The following is a 15,609-nucleotide window of genomic DNA, read 5'->3' as shown; positions in this document are numbered from 1 at the left end:
ACAACCAAAGACCTAATAGAATAATGAGGACACACCACTGAATTTGTCAAAAAAGCCCATTAAGTATGTGTCATTGTTAAAAACATAAGTAACAGACAGAGAATTGCGTAAAAAGTTCCCAAAGATATCAGAAAACTACAGTTTATCAATTGTTCTCTACTGTTATTGTTACATCTTGAATGTAATATGAAATATCCATAAAATATGTCACAGTTAACTCAATGGGCACTATAGAGCCATTTTGCCACACCAAAGGAAAAAGGTGGGGAACCACTGGTGAAAGATATTTGTTCTGGTTTCAAAAGGTTTAAATAATCTTGTGTCTATGTTTGTGAGTGTGATGTGTGGGCTGATGTGCCAAAACAACATCCACTGAGATCTCTGTAGTCTTCCTTTATATTCTGAATAATATATCCACCCTCTCTTTTTGTGTATTTAGACAAATCCTTCAGTGCTTTTCAGAGTCATTCACTGTACACCATCATTGTGTATTTCCTTCCTCCTTATCTTCATTATGATGCTTAGCTTTGCCATTTGCCTGGATTAATATGAGGTTCCATGTGCATTTACAGCAGGGTCATCTGACCCTGTCTGTGTGTGTCTGTGTGTGTCTGTGTGTGTGTGTGTGTGTGTGTGTGTGTGTGTGTGTGTGTGTGTGTGTGTGTGTTAGCTGTCAGAGAAGGGGTTTTCCAAGAGATATAATTACGTGCGATACCAGGATTTTTCATGTCTCTCATGACCTGTTCTTTACCATCTCCCACACTGATGTAGATGAAGATTAAAAATATCAGTGAGCTAAGATATAAATGTAGATTATTGGCAGATAGCATAGCTGTGTGCGGGTGGTGGGTTCTTTACCTGTCAAAGAATGTAGAAGCACTCTGCAAATGTTTGAATCCTGTAGACCATTGTAGTTTAATTGGTGGATTCAAATAAAGCATTTCAAATGCATGTGTGTATGCTAATATGCACATTTTTAAACGGTTAAGTTGTTTTCATTCAATGATCTGTGTGCTACACCTACACAATATGCAGTGTTTATATAATATGTATCCATATTGTATTAATGCATATAAATAAAGGATACCATCCAGTTTTATAATGTTTTATATGAATTTCTAGCATTTATAGTGGCTAATGATTATTTTCATTATTATTCAGTAAATAATTTTTCTACTACTACTATTATATTTATTTCCTATTTTTTATATGGTTATTATTATTATAGATAAAATATATCAATTATTATTATCCCACACTGACAGTGAAGAATGTATAACAAATCCCCCCTGAAATACCCATCTAAACTGCAGTAACTGCATTATGTCACCATCATTATTACATTTATTATCACTGTCCTCCACCTTCTGTCTTTTTCATATATGTACATCAAGTTATGCATTTCATCTTTTGTAGTTTTTGTTTGTTTTACATATTTTTTATTGTCTTTGTGTATTTTTTTTCCTGTTTATCATTGTTGTATTTGTAAAGTCACTACTGTTAAGTTTTTGTTTTTGCACCACTAAAAAAACTATTAAAGGTTCAGTGTGTAACCTCTAGGAGGATCCATTGTAGCATGGTGTTTGAATTTAGGAGAGGGATTTGGGACCAGCGTTGATCATATATAGTGAGATTTATCACAGTTCAGTTTAGGAAAGTTCACTTGCTTCCATGATTCAATTTTGGTGAGGCAGTTGATGAAGTGAGTTGCAGTGACAATGAATGTAGTGGAGATATAAAGCTGGATATAATTACGTTACTTATTAAGAAAATGGACACCAAGACGACAGGTGGTGTTTACATGTAGAAGCTAAATCCTTTCAATGGCATTTTTTGAAAGGCTAAAGCTGCTCTGAAACTCATGGTGAAAATGTTTATATGTAGGTTGTGTGCATTGGTGTGGCAAAATGGCTCTATAGTGCCCATATAAAATTTCAAGGAACTAGCCTATGCAGTACAAGATAGTACAATTGGTAGGCACATGTATAATGTCCAGACTAGCCTACATGAAATCCTCAACACAACAGGAAGTCAGCCATTTTGAATTAATTTTGCAATTTTGTTGCCATTTCCAGGTAGGCTAGTGTACTAGTACTAACAAATTAGAAAAGTAATAACATTGACTTCAACTTGGGTCAGTGCAATTTACCACTATTCAATTTTATTTCATCAATCAAGTTTAGGTTAATGTTGATGTTAATCTTAATCCCACCAAGAAACAGGAGGATAAGTATGGAAGCCCATTTCCGCCAGAGAAAAAATAATAATAATAACAAAAATACCCCCCAAGTAAGTCATAATTATGAAATAAAAAAGTCATTATTATGAGATAAATAGTCATTATTATGAGATAAAAAGTCATTATTATGAGATAAGAAGTACGCATGCGCCTCAACGGCAGTGTTTTGTCTCTTCCTAACCACGCTCACAATATGCAACCCTAAATGAGGTAACTATAGGTTTTACTTTACCTAAACATATCTCATCATACCGATAGTTGGTAAGTCAAATATTGCCATAGCTATATCCTACTGTTCATTAAACGTGAAGCTGTGAAGACCTACATTAGTTGAAAAGTAACGTGCGGATATTTTAACGTTACACGTCCGCCGAGTTGTCCCCTGTTGCCTTACAATTTAACGTACCGGAACCCTAACCCGAACGCTGTTTTTGCTGGCGTCGGGAGGGACCCGAACGACTTCCGGCTTGATGCAGTTTCCGGTCTTTTCGCGGTACTTCCCGGCACACGATCGCCATCTAACGTAAGTCCAAGGAATTTCTACATTTTACAGAGTCTATATGTGGTTTTTCATAAATATACGTTACGTTAGCTAGCTCTTCTGGGGCACATGCCAAAGCCATACCGATTATTCTCAGTATAAGCATCCCGTATGAATGCATATGTGGCCCGCTCAGCTCGTGTGGATAGTTTTGATTATACACGGATATCTTGGCTAATTGCTGAATCTAGAAAACAGGCGCTAGATAATGCAGGCTGTTCAATTCCATCCCATCAACTTTCCTGCTGCTGCAACCTTAAATGCGATTTATTGACTTCCATGTAGCTTAAAAATAATGATTCAAGCATAATTTATGGAGGCCATCTTGTGCAAAATATCACTTTACTTTAGCGCTTATAGTCGCCTCCTTCTACAGTGGGTACGGAAAGTATTCAGACCCCTTAAAATTTTTCACTTTTTGTTTCATTGCAGCCATTTGCTAAAATCAAAAAAGTTCATTTTATTTCTCATTAATGTACACTCAGCACCCCATCTTGCCAGACAAAAACAGAAATGTAGAAATTTTTGCAAATTTATTTTAAAAAAAAAAACTGAAATATCACATGGTCATAAGTATTCAGACCCTTTGCTCAGTATTGAGTAGAAGCACCCTTTTGAGCTACTACAGCCATGAGTCTTCTTGGGAATGATGCAACAAGTTTTTCACACCTGGATTTGGGGATCCTCTGCCATTCTTCCTTGCAGATCCTCTCCAGTTCTGTCAGGTTGGATGGTGAACGTTGGTGGACAGCCATTTTCAGGTCTCTCCAGAGATGCTCAATTGGGTTTAGGTCAGGGCTCTGGCTGGGCCAGTCAACAATGGTCACAGAGTTGTTCCGAAGCCACTCCTTTGTTATTTTAGCTGTGTGCTTAGGGTTATTGTCTTGTTGGAAGGTGAACCTTCAGCCCAGTCTGAGGTCCTGAGCACTCTGGAAGAGGTTTTCTTCCAGGATATCTCTGTACTTGGCCGCATTCATTTTTCCTTCAATTGCAACCAGTCGTCCTGTCCCTGCAGCTGAAAAACATCCCCATAGCTTGATGCTGCCACCACCATGTTTCACTGCTGGGATTGTATTGGGCAGGTGATGAGCAGTGCCTGGTTTTCTCCACACATACCGCTTAGAATTAACGCCAAAAAGTTCAATCTTGGTCTCATCAGACCAGAGAATCTTATTTCTTATAGTCTGGGAGTCCTTCATGTGTTTTTTTGGCAAACTCTATACGGGCTTTCATATGTCTTGCACTGAGGAGAGGCTTCCGTCGGGCCACTCTGCCATAAAGCCCTGACTGGTGCAGGGCTGCAGTGATAGTTGACTTTGTGGAACTTTCTCCCATCTCCCTACTGCATCTCTGGAGCTCAGCCACAGTGATCTTTGGGTTCTTCTTTACCTCTCTCACCAAGGCTCTTCTCCCACGATTGCTCAGTTTGGCTGGACGGCCAGGTCTAGGAAGAGTTCTGGTCGTCCCAAACTTCTTCCATCTAAGGATTATGGAGGCCACTGTGCTCTTAGGAACCTTGAGTGCTGCAGAAAGTCTTTTGTAACCTTGGCCAGATCTGTGCCTTGCCACAATTCTGTCTCTGAGCTCCTTGGGCAGTTCCTTCGACCTCATGATTCTCATTTGCTCTGACATGCACTGTGAGCTGTAAGGTCTTATATAGACAGGTGTGTGCCTTTCCTAATCAAGTCCAATCAGTTTAATTAAACACAGCTAGACTCCAATGAAGGAGCAGGACCATCTCAAGGAGGATCAGAAGAAATGGACAGCATGTGAGTTAAATATGAGTGTCACAGCAAAGGGTCTGAATACTTATGACTATGTGATATTTCAGTTTTTCTTTTTTAATAAATTTGCAAAAATTTCTACATTTCTGTTTTTTTCTGTCAAGATGGGGTGCTGAGTGTACATTAATGAGAAATAAAATGAACTTTTTTGATTTTAGCAAATGGCTGCAATGAAACAAAGAGTGAAAATTTTAAAGGGGTCTGAATACTTTCCGTACCCACTGTATGTGAATGAGCACTACACAATTTATTATGCATTCAGTACACTTGTGGGTAGAGTCACACGTAAGGTATTTAAAACGGACAGTCAGACATCTGATCTCGTTCACATTGTATCAGCCCACAACTCTGTCTCATGTCCGGTTATCTGAAAAATATCTTGCTGCCTCATCCCCTTACTTGCCACATATAAAAATACATTCATTTGATCAGCATTTTAATGATCTCATCACTAACTATAAAATATACAGTATAAAGGCTGGGATAAAACAAAGTACTATACTTAATAATTAAATGCTCTGTTTCCATCATTGAGTTGACACGTTCAGTTTTCTAATCACAACAAAAGTTTAGCTTAAGGAAATGCTTCATGAGAATGTTATAACAAGGGAAAATACCTGAATATGGCCAACTACACGTTGTTTGCATGTAACAAGATGTTTAGTAGAAATATTAATACAAGCTTGTTCAATTAATAGTCCTTCTGTACAAATCTCTTTTTACTACATAGTTCTGAAATAAAGCCAGGGTATTACGTACATGAATATTCTCATGGCATATTTAACCATTTTTCATTGTTACAAAAAATATAATTTTTAAACACATGCATTGTACTAATAGGCTTATATATAACTTATTGATAACTGAGTCTGCATCCAGCCAAACAGTTTATTATAAACTACAGTTGCAACTGGTACTAGATCATCCAGGCAGTTTTCAAACATCTGAAAACCAAGAGACTGATTTTAGATATTTAATGAAAAAATTTAATGAAACAATGCTCCTTTTCTTCTTAGTTGAACATTTAGCATAATGAAAGGTTTTGTCTTATTTAAACATGAAATAACTGTGAAGATGCTTGGATACCAAATCCATAAACATCAAAGACTTTGTGAAAATCAATAGATTATTATTTATTTATTTGAGGTCACATTTAAGATTTAATTTTATTCAACAGAGTTCAACAGAGAGAGTGAATGGAGCAGGACAAGGTAGTTAGTATAGGAAATGCTTAATCTTGACAAATCACACACTAAAAAAAAACAAAGTTTGAAAGAGCTTTGTATATAATATCTCGTGCTGTATATGCAGGTATCTCATTGTTATAATTTAATGCACTAGACCTAAGAATTCATGAAATATTTCTTCATTTTAGATCTGCTCCAGTGTCATACACCTTATGACAGATGACCAGCTAAGAGAGTATCTGCCATCTTATGGTGATCGACTGGCTGTTTTTGGATACTGCAGACGGAAGGAAAAAGAACCCAATAATCGCAAGTCAAAAATCTTTGAGCGACTTCGAGTAAAGGAGAATAGTGATGCAACTGCACAAGAAGGTGACAAGACACATGACAGACATGATACCGATCACCACACTCCAGGCTAGTGTTGTCACAATACCAAAATTATTGTTTCGATACCGATACCAAGTCAAGAATTGCGATTTCGATACTTTTTCGATACTTTTCCTGAAAAGGGAGAAACGGTCTCAAATATCATTGCTGTGCTTTATTTTAAAACTGGGACCAGATTTTAATCATATAGCACACTAATGAATGAACATATGAACAGCAGATCTATTAAACATTTGAACAAAATATGAAATATCAAAATATAAAAAATAAATTAGATCAATGACATTCAAGGTAAAAAAAATAATAAATTTAGCAGCATTATCTCAGTTATCATAAGAAACATAAGAGAAAACATAACTTTATCTTGATTCTGAACTTTGAAAAAAAACAAATAAAATTTAGCAGCAGTATCTCAGATATTGTAACTTATTCTGTCAGTTGTGCAACCTTTCCTTTCAGAGGAGAAAACTCAGCTATTGAGCCTGTGGCTCCAGACTTCTGTAGCAGAAGAAAATGGAAATATTTAAAATATGATGGTGATAAATTTGTCATAACAGAGGATCTAAATAGTTTATGTGTGATAGTAACAATAACTTGTGACTAACTTAGCATCTCTATATGCAGTGGTTATAGTGATAACTGCTAACATTTACTTAACCATAACATTACCATAATTAATAATAGGAATTAATGAGTTAACCTAATGTTATTTAAGCTGTGATATATGGATTAATATAGGCTAATGTTTCCTGTACTTCAACGTCTGATTTCTTTCATGGTTAACTTTATATTTGAGTCCATAATTTCTTACAAGGCGTTTCACAAATACTCCTCCTTTGCGTAGGTCTGTGCTCTTTAAATGCTGTAATAACCCAATATAAATAAAATTTGTATTTTATATTTATGGTTTTTTTTTTACTTTCTGATCCGGTCCCCAGAGGAATCACGGCTAAACAATACTAACAATGGACAATACAATACTAATGTGGTAGCCTTAAATTTGTTTTTGTTTTATATTTTTAATACAAACAGAAAAGGACTTGACAAATTTTCTGAATATGAAAAGTTAGGTTTAGATAGTGTAACTTACCAATAGCGTTGTGCAGTCTGTGTCCAAAACATGCGAGTCTCGTCCATTTATTGATTTCCAGAGCGCGCACCATGTTTGCACCGCTGTCAGTTGTCATGCACACCAGACGCGCTTCATCCAAGCCCCAGGCAGAAAGTGCATCCTTCAGTCCTAACGCAATTATTGCTCCGGTGTGGTCTTCGGGGAAGAAGGCGGTCTGTAGGCATCTGCTGCGCAACTTCCAGTCATCGTCAATGAAGTGGATGGTGAGGCTAATGTATGGCTCAGTAGTCCGGCTGGACCATAAATCAGTAGTGGCCGAGTAGGCTTCAAGGTGGCGAATTTCGTTCATGACTCTGTCCCGTACCGCCGTGTACAGCTCTGGCAGACACTTCTGGCTAAAAAATTTCCAACCAGGCAGCTCGTATCTTGAGTCCAGAGTGTGAACCACATATCTGAAGCCATCTCTCTCTATGGTTTGAATGGGCACCATGTCCTTTGCGATATATAGCGCAATTGCCCTGGTAATATCTTTCTATTTCTTACTACTCTTGTCGTAAGGTGTAGCAGCAGTAAACGATGCCTGCAGTGAAAGCTGTGTACCCTTGGGACGTGCTCCGCTGGTGCTGCCTGTTCCAATTGCGCTCGTTTTGGCCCGGGTTGCCTCGTCATATTCACAGGCGTGCGTGTTTTTTAAATGATGAAACAGGTTGCTTGTGTTTCCACCTCTTGCTGTCACAACACGGCTGCAAACCTTGCATATTACTGAAGTTTGCTCCGTGTCGGATGATTTAAAACCGAACCAGTTCCAAATAACGGAGGTCCCTCCTCTTTTTGGAACGAGAGTTTCCTCTCCAGCGGCCTCGGTCTCTCCATCTGGTTCCGACACTCCACTCATCTCTTTTCAGATAATATAGGCTACAGGCCCGACCTTTCTTTGCGATGTTTCACCAGTCGTTTCTTTATCGATTACCCAGGTTAATTGCTTGTTACGCTAATTTAATGGCCACTCCCTTTTTACCACCTGCAAAGCTGATACAAATATGTTTTACTTTTTTATTTGCAACAAGATATATAGAATATAAGGACGGGTATTCAGACCACAACTGAACGTTTGAAGAAAATGTAATGCCTTATTATTTAGAATTAGGCTATTATTGATGTAAATGCAGCCGTTCAAGGCGCACAATTGATTTATCACGGTATTGACGGTATTGCAAAATCCATGTCGTGGCGCAATGTCACACCCGTGATGACTATGACACCGGTGTACCGCCCACCCCTAGCCTATAGATCATTTTAGCTGATGTTGTGTATGCTTTATTTTAGCAGCTTGCAAATGATTAACGTTATCTGTGAAAGTTGCGTTTTCAGAGATGTTGAATTAGTCATAGGCAGGCTATTGGTTAGCCATGAGGATAATGCCCATAGTCAGCCTACTATTTCTCTAGATAGCCTCGTCAAACTACGGTGGTGCAAAATAGTGACTTCTCACAAAATAAACCATAACCTAATTTGACTTATTTAAGGGCATGAACGTGGTCGTGTTATCTTTCACATACTAACCTGTCGGTCTTTAAACTCCTTGCACAACTGCTTGTTGGCCAAGTGTTTCTCCAGGTTGGAGGTGTTGGCTCCCTTTGTTTACATTTGTTTGTAGCACTGATGACAAACAGGTCTCCACTTATCGGTAGCTTTGCCCTCACTGTCAGGTAGGCAAAGTACTTCCATATTTCACTCCTCGCGTCATCTTTTTCTACCAGTCGTGGACCGGCGGCCACAGTATCACATTCAATTCAATTTTCAATTCAATTTTATTTGTATAGCGCCAATTCATAACAGAAGTTATCTCAGGACACTTTTCAAATAGAGCAGGTCTAGACCGAACTCTTTAACATTAATTACAGAGACCCAACAGTACCACCATGAGCAAGCATTTGGCGACAAGGGCAAGGAAAAACTGCCTGTTAAAAGGCAGAAACCTAGGACAGATCCTCCGGCTCTAGGTGGGTGGTTGTCTGTCTCGACCAGTTGGGGTGAAAGAGAGAGAGAGAGAGAGAGAGAGAGAGAGGCAGAGAGAGAGAGCGAGAGACAGACAGACAGACAGGTGCACAGCAACAACAGTATTGGCAATGGCAGTCAAGCAGGACCATGGCAGGAGGCTCCACCAGGATCCATGAGAACCTGCGAGACGAGAAAGCACAAGAACTCCGGGGAAGAAGTGGAGTTAGTAACATGCATTAATGGGACATGAATGAGTGCAGAAAGAGAGAGGAAGGGAGGAGCTCAGTGCACCATGGGAAATCCCCCGATAGTCTAGGCCTATAGCAGCATAACTAAGGGATGGTTCAGGACTCACCTGATCCAGCCCTAACTATAAGCTTTATCAAAGAGGAATGTCTTAAGCCTACTCTTGAATGTGGTGAGGGTGTCTGCCTCCCGAACCACAACTGGAAGCTGGTTCCACAGGAGAGGAGCTTGGTAACTGAAGGCTCTGGCTCCTGTTCTACTTTTAGAGACTATAGGAACCACAAGAAGCCCAGCATTCAGAGAACGTAGTGTTCTAGTGGGGTAATAGGGTACTATGAGCTCTTTAAGATATGAAGGGGCCTGACCATGAAGAGCTTTATAGGTGAGGAGAGTACAGGAGAGATGTGATCTCTTTTTCTAGTTCCTGTCAGTACTCGTGCTGCAGCGTTCTGAATTAATTGGAGCGTTTTAATGGACTTATTGGGGCAACCTGATAATAAAGAGTTGCAGTAATCCAGCCTTGAAGTAACAAATGCATGGATTAGTTTTTCTGCATCTGTCTGTGATAGTATGTGTCTAATTTTTCTAATATTACGTAAATGAAAGAAGGCAGTCCTAGAGGTCTGCTTTATGTGGGAGTTAAATGACAAATCCTGATCAAAGATAACTCCAAGATTCCTGACAGTGGTGCTAGAGGCCAAGTTAATGCCATCTAGAGTGACTATATCTTTAGACAATGAGTCTCTAAGGTTTTTGGGGCCAAGAACAAGAATTTCGTTTTTTTCTGAGTTTAACATCAGAAAATTGCAGGTCATCCAGGATTTTATGTCCTTAAGACATGTTTGTAATTTAGATAATTGATTAATTTCATTGGGTTTGATTGATAGATATAACTGCGTATCATCTGCATAACAGTGAAAGTTAATGGAGTGATTCCTAATAATGTTGCCTAAAGGGAGCATATATAAAGTAAATAGTATTGGTCCAAGTACAGAACCTTGTGGAACTCCATGACTAACTTTAGTATTTATGGAGGATTCATCGTTAACATGTACAAACTGAGAACGATCTGATAAGTATGACTTAAACCAGCTTAGGGCAGTTCCTTTAATGCCAATTTGATGCTCAAGTCTCTGTAAAAGAATATCATGGTCAATGGTGTCAAATGCAGCACTAAGATCTAATAATACAAGTACAGAGACAAGTCCATTGTCAGAAGCAATCAGAAGGTCATTATTAACTTTAACCAGAGCTGTCTCTGTGCTATGATGAACTCTAAATCCTGACTGAAAATCCTCAAATAAACTATTGTTATGTAGAAAGTCACACAACTCTTTGGCGACTACTTTCTCCAGAATCTTAGAGAGGAAGGGGAGGTTAGAAATCGGTCTATAGTTGGCTAAAACCCCTGGGTCAAGAGTGGACTTTTTAAGAAGGGGTTTAATTACAGCTACTTTAAAGGACTGTGGTACATATCCTGATAATAAAGAAAGATTAATCATATCCAGTAAAGAAGTGCCAATTAAGGGAACAACTTCTTTAAGCAGCCTAGTTGGGATCGGGTCTAATAGACAGGTTGATGGCTTCGATGAAGAAATGATTGAAGTTAACTGATGAAGATCGATAGCAGAAAAACAGTCTAAATATATATCTAAGTTTACATTGACAGAAGTCCCTGAACTTGGAGAGCCACTGATAACTGTTGATGGCAGTTGGTGATTAATTTTTTCTCTAATAGTAATAATTTTATTATAGAAGAAGCTCATGAAGTCATTGCTACTTAAGTTTATGGGGATATGTGGCTCGATAGAGCTGTGACTCTCTGTCAGCCTGCTCGCACATGCAGCCATCTCGTTACAGTGTTTGTCACATGACAGCTGCAGCTTCTTTGCTGCGTGCGTGAGGAGAAAACACACAGACGTCCATAGGGAGGCACTGGAAGCATGCGTTGGACACACCAACATGAAATAGATCTCTTACAAATCTGGAACGCGGTCATTCTTAAAAGTATCGATACTAATACATTTAGGAATCGTGACGTTTTTCATTTCCGAGAATCGCGATACTATTGAAGTATCGGTGCACCAGGCACTGCAACAAACATTGTGGAGATTAATACTTCAGATGTCATTTATGTTGGAAGCAGCACAGTATTTACAAATGCAAGCAATGATAGTGCTTCCCTTCTTTACGCCACAGTCGACCCAACTGATGCATGTAGGTCTATTGAACATGAAACATTACTTCACGTGGATGCTTTAGAGGATAGTGGCACTGTAACTTTCCACACAGAAAGCATAGCTGGGATGGAGTTCTCGAGTCATGATGATACCTTGCCTTTCTCTCCGGAACTATCTTTTGAATCACCTTTGCCCCCTCCCACAGATATGTTGCAGGAACAATCAGAGAGAAAGACAGAAAAAAATTGTTGCTCTTCATTGTGGACAGATTCTTAAAGAATTTATTCAAGTGTTTTCTGAGGAAAGTATCATGGAGGGTGACATTTACTTTCAAGTTATTCTTCCTGATGGAAAGCTTGAAATGGCTGTAGATGATGGAGGTGTTTTGAGGGATGTATTGTCAGAATTTTGGAATGACTTCAATGAGCAGTGCACCATGGGAAATGGATTCAAAGTGCCATACCTACGTCATGATTTTGGTAAACAAGAATGGGAAAGTGTATGCCGAATAATCACATTTGGCTGGCAAAAGGAGAAGTACCTTCCTGTAAAACGTGCACCTGTACTTCTGGAGCAAGCTGTTTTGGGCTTTGTGTAGAGTAATCTTGTGGACAGCTTTTTCAAGTATGTATCAGAGTCTGAGCGAGTGATTTTTGAATCTTGCCACTCAGATTTTGAAAGTGTTGACCAGGAAGAATTGTCGGAAATCATGGACATTCACAACTGCCGGAGGCTTCCAACAGCTGATAACATTGAGCAAATCTTGAGGGAGCTTGCTCACCAAAAACTGAATTAAGAGCCCGCTTTTGTGATCGAACAGTGGAGCAACACACTTGCACCTGTTAGATCAGAGCTGAAAGGGATCTCAGCAGTCTATGAAGAGCTACAACCAACATCAAGGAAGATTATGAGGTGTATTATTTACCCCAGTACCCAGAATGCCCAGGAGAAACAAATTGTCAAGTATGTAAGTGCATACCTAAGAGAGACACCCAGCACCTCTCCTTTTCCCTCAGATTTTGCACTGGATCAGACTTGTTCACAGGAAAGAGCATCACTGTCAGCTTCACACAAATTCAGGGATTTCAGAGAAGACCTGTTGCTCATACATGTGGCTGTTACTTGGAGTTGCCAGTCAGTTATGACAACTACCAAGATTTTTGACATGAAATGAACAAAGTCTTGGAAAGCAACGTGTGGGTGATGGACATTGTCTAAGATGCAAATATTTCAGCCGACTGGAATTTGGACTGCCATCACAGGCTCATTTTTAGAATTTTTCCAGAGTTTTGGCTTACAGCTACCTTGTTTAATCTTAGTGAGTGTCACAGCTTTAACACACAGTCCTCATTTTCTGCTGCTTTTTGCCACTTGTTTTGTTAAACATTGTTTTCAGTTTCAGAACACATTCTTTTAAGCAGTAAGATTGATGGCTTATTGTTAGACCTCACAAATAACCAATGAGTTATTTCAGACAACAAAGTGTTGTGGTTATTAAGAATCACATCTAATAATGCAGAGGGTCTAGCAGGGCATCCACTAGTCACCAGTTTGTGGGTCAGTCACAATTCCATGTAACCAATGTTTTTTTTTCATCCATCTGTAACTATGACACTGACCAGATGTTTCCAGTTGCTGTTCAATGAAAGTTGCCACCTCAGCCACACACTCAGTTTTGTTCTTTCTATGCCAGAGTTTCTTCTTTGGTGAGTCCAAATGTGTTATTTCAGAGAACATAGCGTTATGGTTATTAAATGAATCACATATTGTTATGTCAAAGGTAAATTTGGGATGAGAGAAAATTTGAGTCTATGTTTACTTGATAGATTTAGAAACTTTTGCTTGTAAATTTCAGATTTCAAGCACAACATGCTGTGTTCAGGTGCTGATGTTATGTACCAAAAGACAGCTTGGCACTGTCTACATTTCCATACGCCTTTTAGATGGATTATTATTTAAGGCTCCCTACTGAATGCATTTAAAACAAAAGTGCAGTTTTGTATGCAGTGATTGTCTTGAATAAAAAGTTAATTTAACACATGAGAATTTTGCATTTTTTACAGTCAGTGTAAAAACAACACAGTAATTTGTGTGTACATACATTTTGTTAGAAAGAACTGAACATATTTGGTACATCTTTAATGTTTCTAAAATAGCTACAGTTATATTTGTCTCAATCACAGGTTAAAATATGTGTGAATATATGACAAATTTCAGTCAGTGCGCAAGTTGCAGTTTGTCCTGGAATGAAACAAATAGAAAATGTGACACAGGCCCAGGTAAGTTAAGGATATACATCTAGTTCATTGGATATCAGCTGTCTGAGTTCAATATACAGGTTAACTATTTGAAACACATCATTTGTTAGTTTCAGATTATGCTCTGACATTAGGTCCACGCAGATATGGAACACATCTTCATCACATGGGAAGTCCTTGAACACACACTCTTCAAGGCAGACATTAACCTTCTCCAGGTCCACATGGTGCAAACAATCCCTGCCTCCGTACAGTTGAGGGACTGCATGCAATATGGAGGGACGTCCATGAGGTGATCGTGAGTTGTGGACTTGAAGGACTCGGTGGTTGTTCCAAGTCAATACGACCTCATTAAGTTCTTCCTAGGAGGCAAATAATATTCAGTCAGAGTGTGTAAAAATATTGGGGATTGTTAATTACTAAGTAGTCCTGGCACATGATTTGCTTCCTTTTAAGCTTTGTCTTCTTCTGTAATATGGTAGGTTGGCACATAATATTAATACCTGTTAAATGTATTTCTTCTGCAGTGCAACTAATGTTGAACAGTGCACTCGTGCTTGATTAGGACCAGTATATGCTTAAGTGTAAAGCAGGAAATCAGCTGCAGTAATGAAGGATGTAACAGTAATTTACTAAGATGAGTGGGAGCAGCACAATCACTCCATCACTACCAGTAACACAGCAACAGGAAATGATACAAAATGTATACCATAACACATTAAGAAACAATACATGGGTATTATTTATTCTCTGCACCGGACACAGGCACTGAGGTTGTTACACATGGTCATTTGTGGCTCTTAAAAATATTATTGGTCATCATTTATCATTATATGTCAATTACCTGTATTGTTTGAAGAAAGCAAAACTGGATCAAGGACTTGTCCAAAAAGTTGTCTGAAAAGTAGCCATCTTCTCTCAGTTTATCAAATAGGTCTATCCAAAACTGGACACACTCACCTCGCAAGATCAGCCACCATCGTTCAATTCGCTGGTTTCCAGTGCTTGGACCAAAGGTTACACTGTCGGTTTCAGATGGTTCTAGGAAAAATGCAAAAACCGCTGGATTTCAGCCATATGGCCATTTTCTGTTCCTAAATCAAGTCTGAGTCTGGCAGGGCACCCACCAGAATTGATCACAGCATCCATAAAGTAGCCAGCAATGATCTTAGGGTCGTTGTTTGTTTTGCATCCACTGATTCCAAATGGCTTAAGCTTGTCATAGCCATCAATGTGCCAGACATAGTTTGGACCACAGCTGTGGTAAACACGCCTTCGCAGTCTGTTTCTTGACCTCAGATCGACACCTTCACCGTCCAATAACTGTAGTAATATTCGCACCGTTTCTCTGTCAGTCACAATTCCATGTAACCAACATTTTTGGTGCATCCACCTGTAACCATGGCACTGACCAGATGTTTCCAGTTGCTGTTCAATGAAAGTTGCCACCTCAGCCACATCAGTTTTGTTCTTTCTACGCCAGAGTTGCTTCTTGCTTAAAATCCTTTAAAGGGTGCCCTTGCTTAGTACAATCCCATGTGCATCAGCAAGCAAATGAAGTATTTCATTTGTTGTAAAGCCATGTTTAAAGTAGTCCTCAATATACGCACAATCCATTTCTGTGTCAATCCCCCCACACCAAAGAGCTGCTACTTGAACTGCTGTGTGAAAATATCTCATGATAATGACTTTTTTATCTCATAATAATGAC

The 15,609-nt window shown here is 38.9% G+C and overlaps 1 protein-coding gene and 1 long non-coding RNA gene across 3 annotated transcripts in view; both read left to right on the top strand.

The window, feature by feature from the left end:
• The window catches only part of LOC127355518 (uncharacterized), a 32,415-nt gene extending 21,624 nt beyond the window's left edge, over positions 1 to 10,791 (top strand). Inside the window, exon 2 of the long non-coding RNA XR_007881776.1 lies at positions 9,318 to 10,791. This is a non-coding gene — a long non-coding RNA (uncharacterized LOC127355518). The remainder of the gene's footprint in view (positions 1 to 9,317) is intronic.
• The window catches only part of LOC127355472 (kin of IRRE-like protein 3), a 413,394-nt gene that overhangs the window by 306,227 nt on the left and 91,558 nt on the right, over positions 1 to 15,609 (top strand). The window lies entirely within an intron of this gene.

The sequence above is a fragment of the Dicentrarchus labrax genome, unplaced genomic scaffold, assembly GCF_905237075.1.
Source record: "Dicentrarchus labrax unplaced genomic scaffold, dlabrax2021, whole genome shotgun sequence".
NCBI classification, from domain to species: Eukaryota; Metazoa; Chordata; class Actinopteri; family Moronidae; genus Dicentrarchus; species Dicentrarchus labrax.
This window is presented reverse-complemented; position numbering and strand designations above follow the sequence as displayed.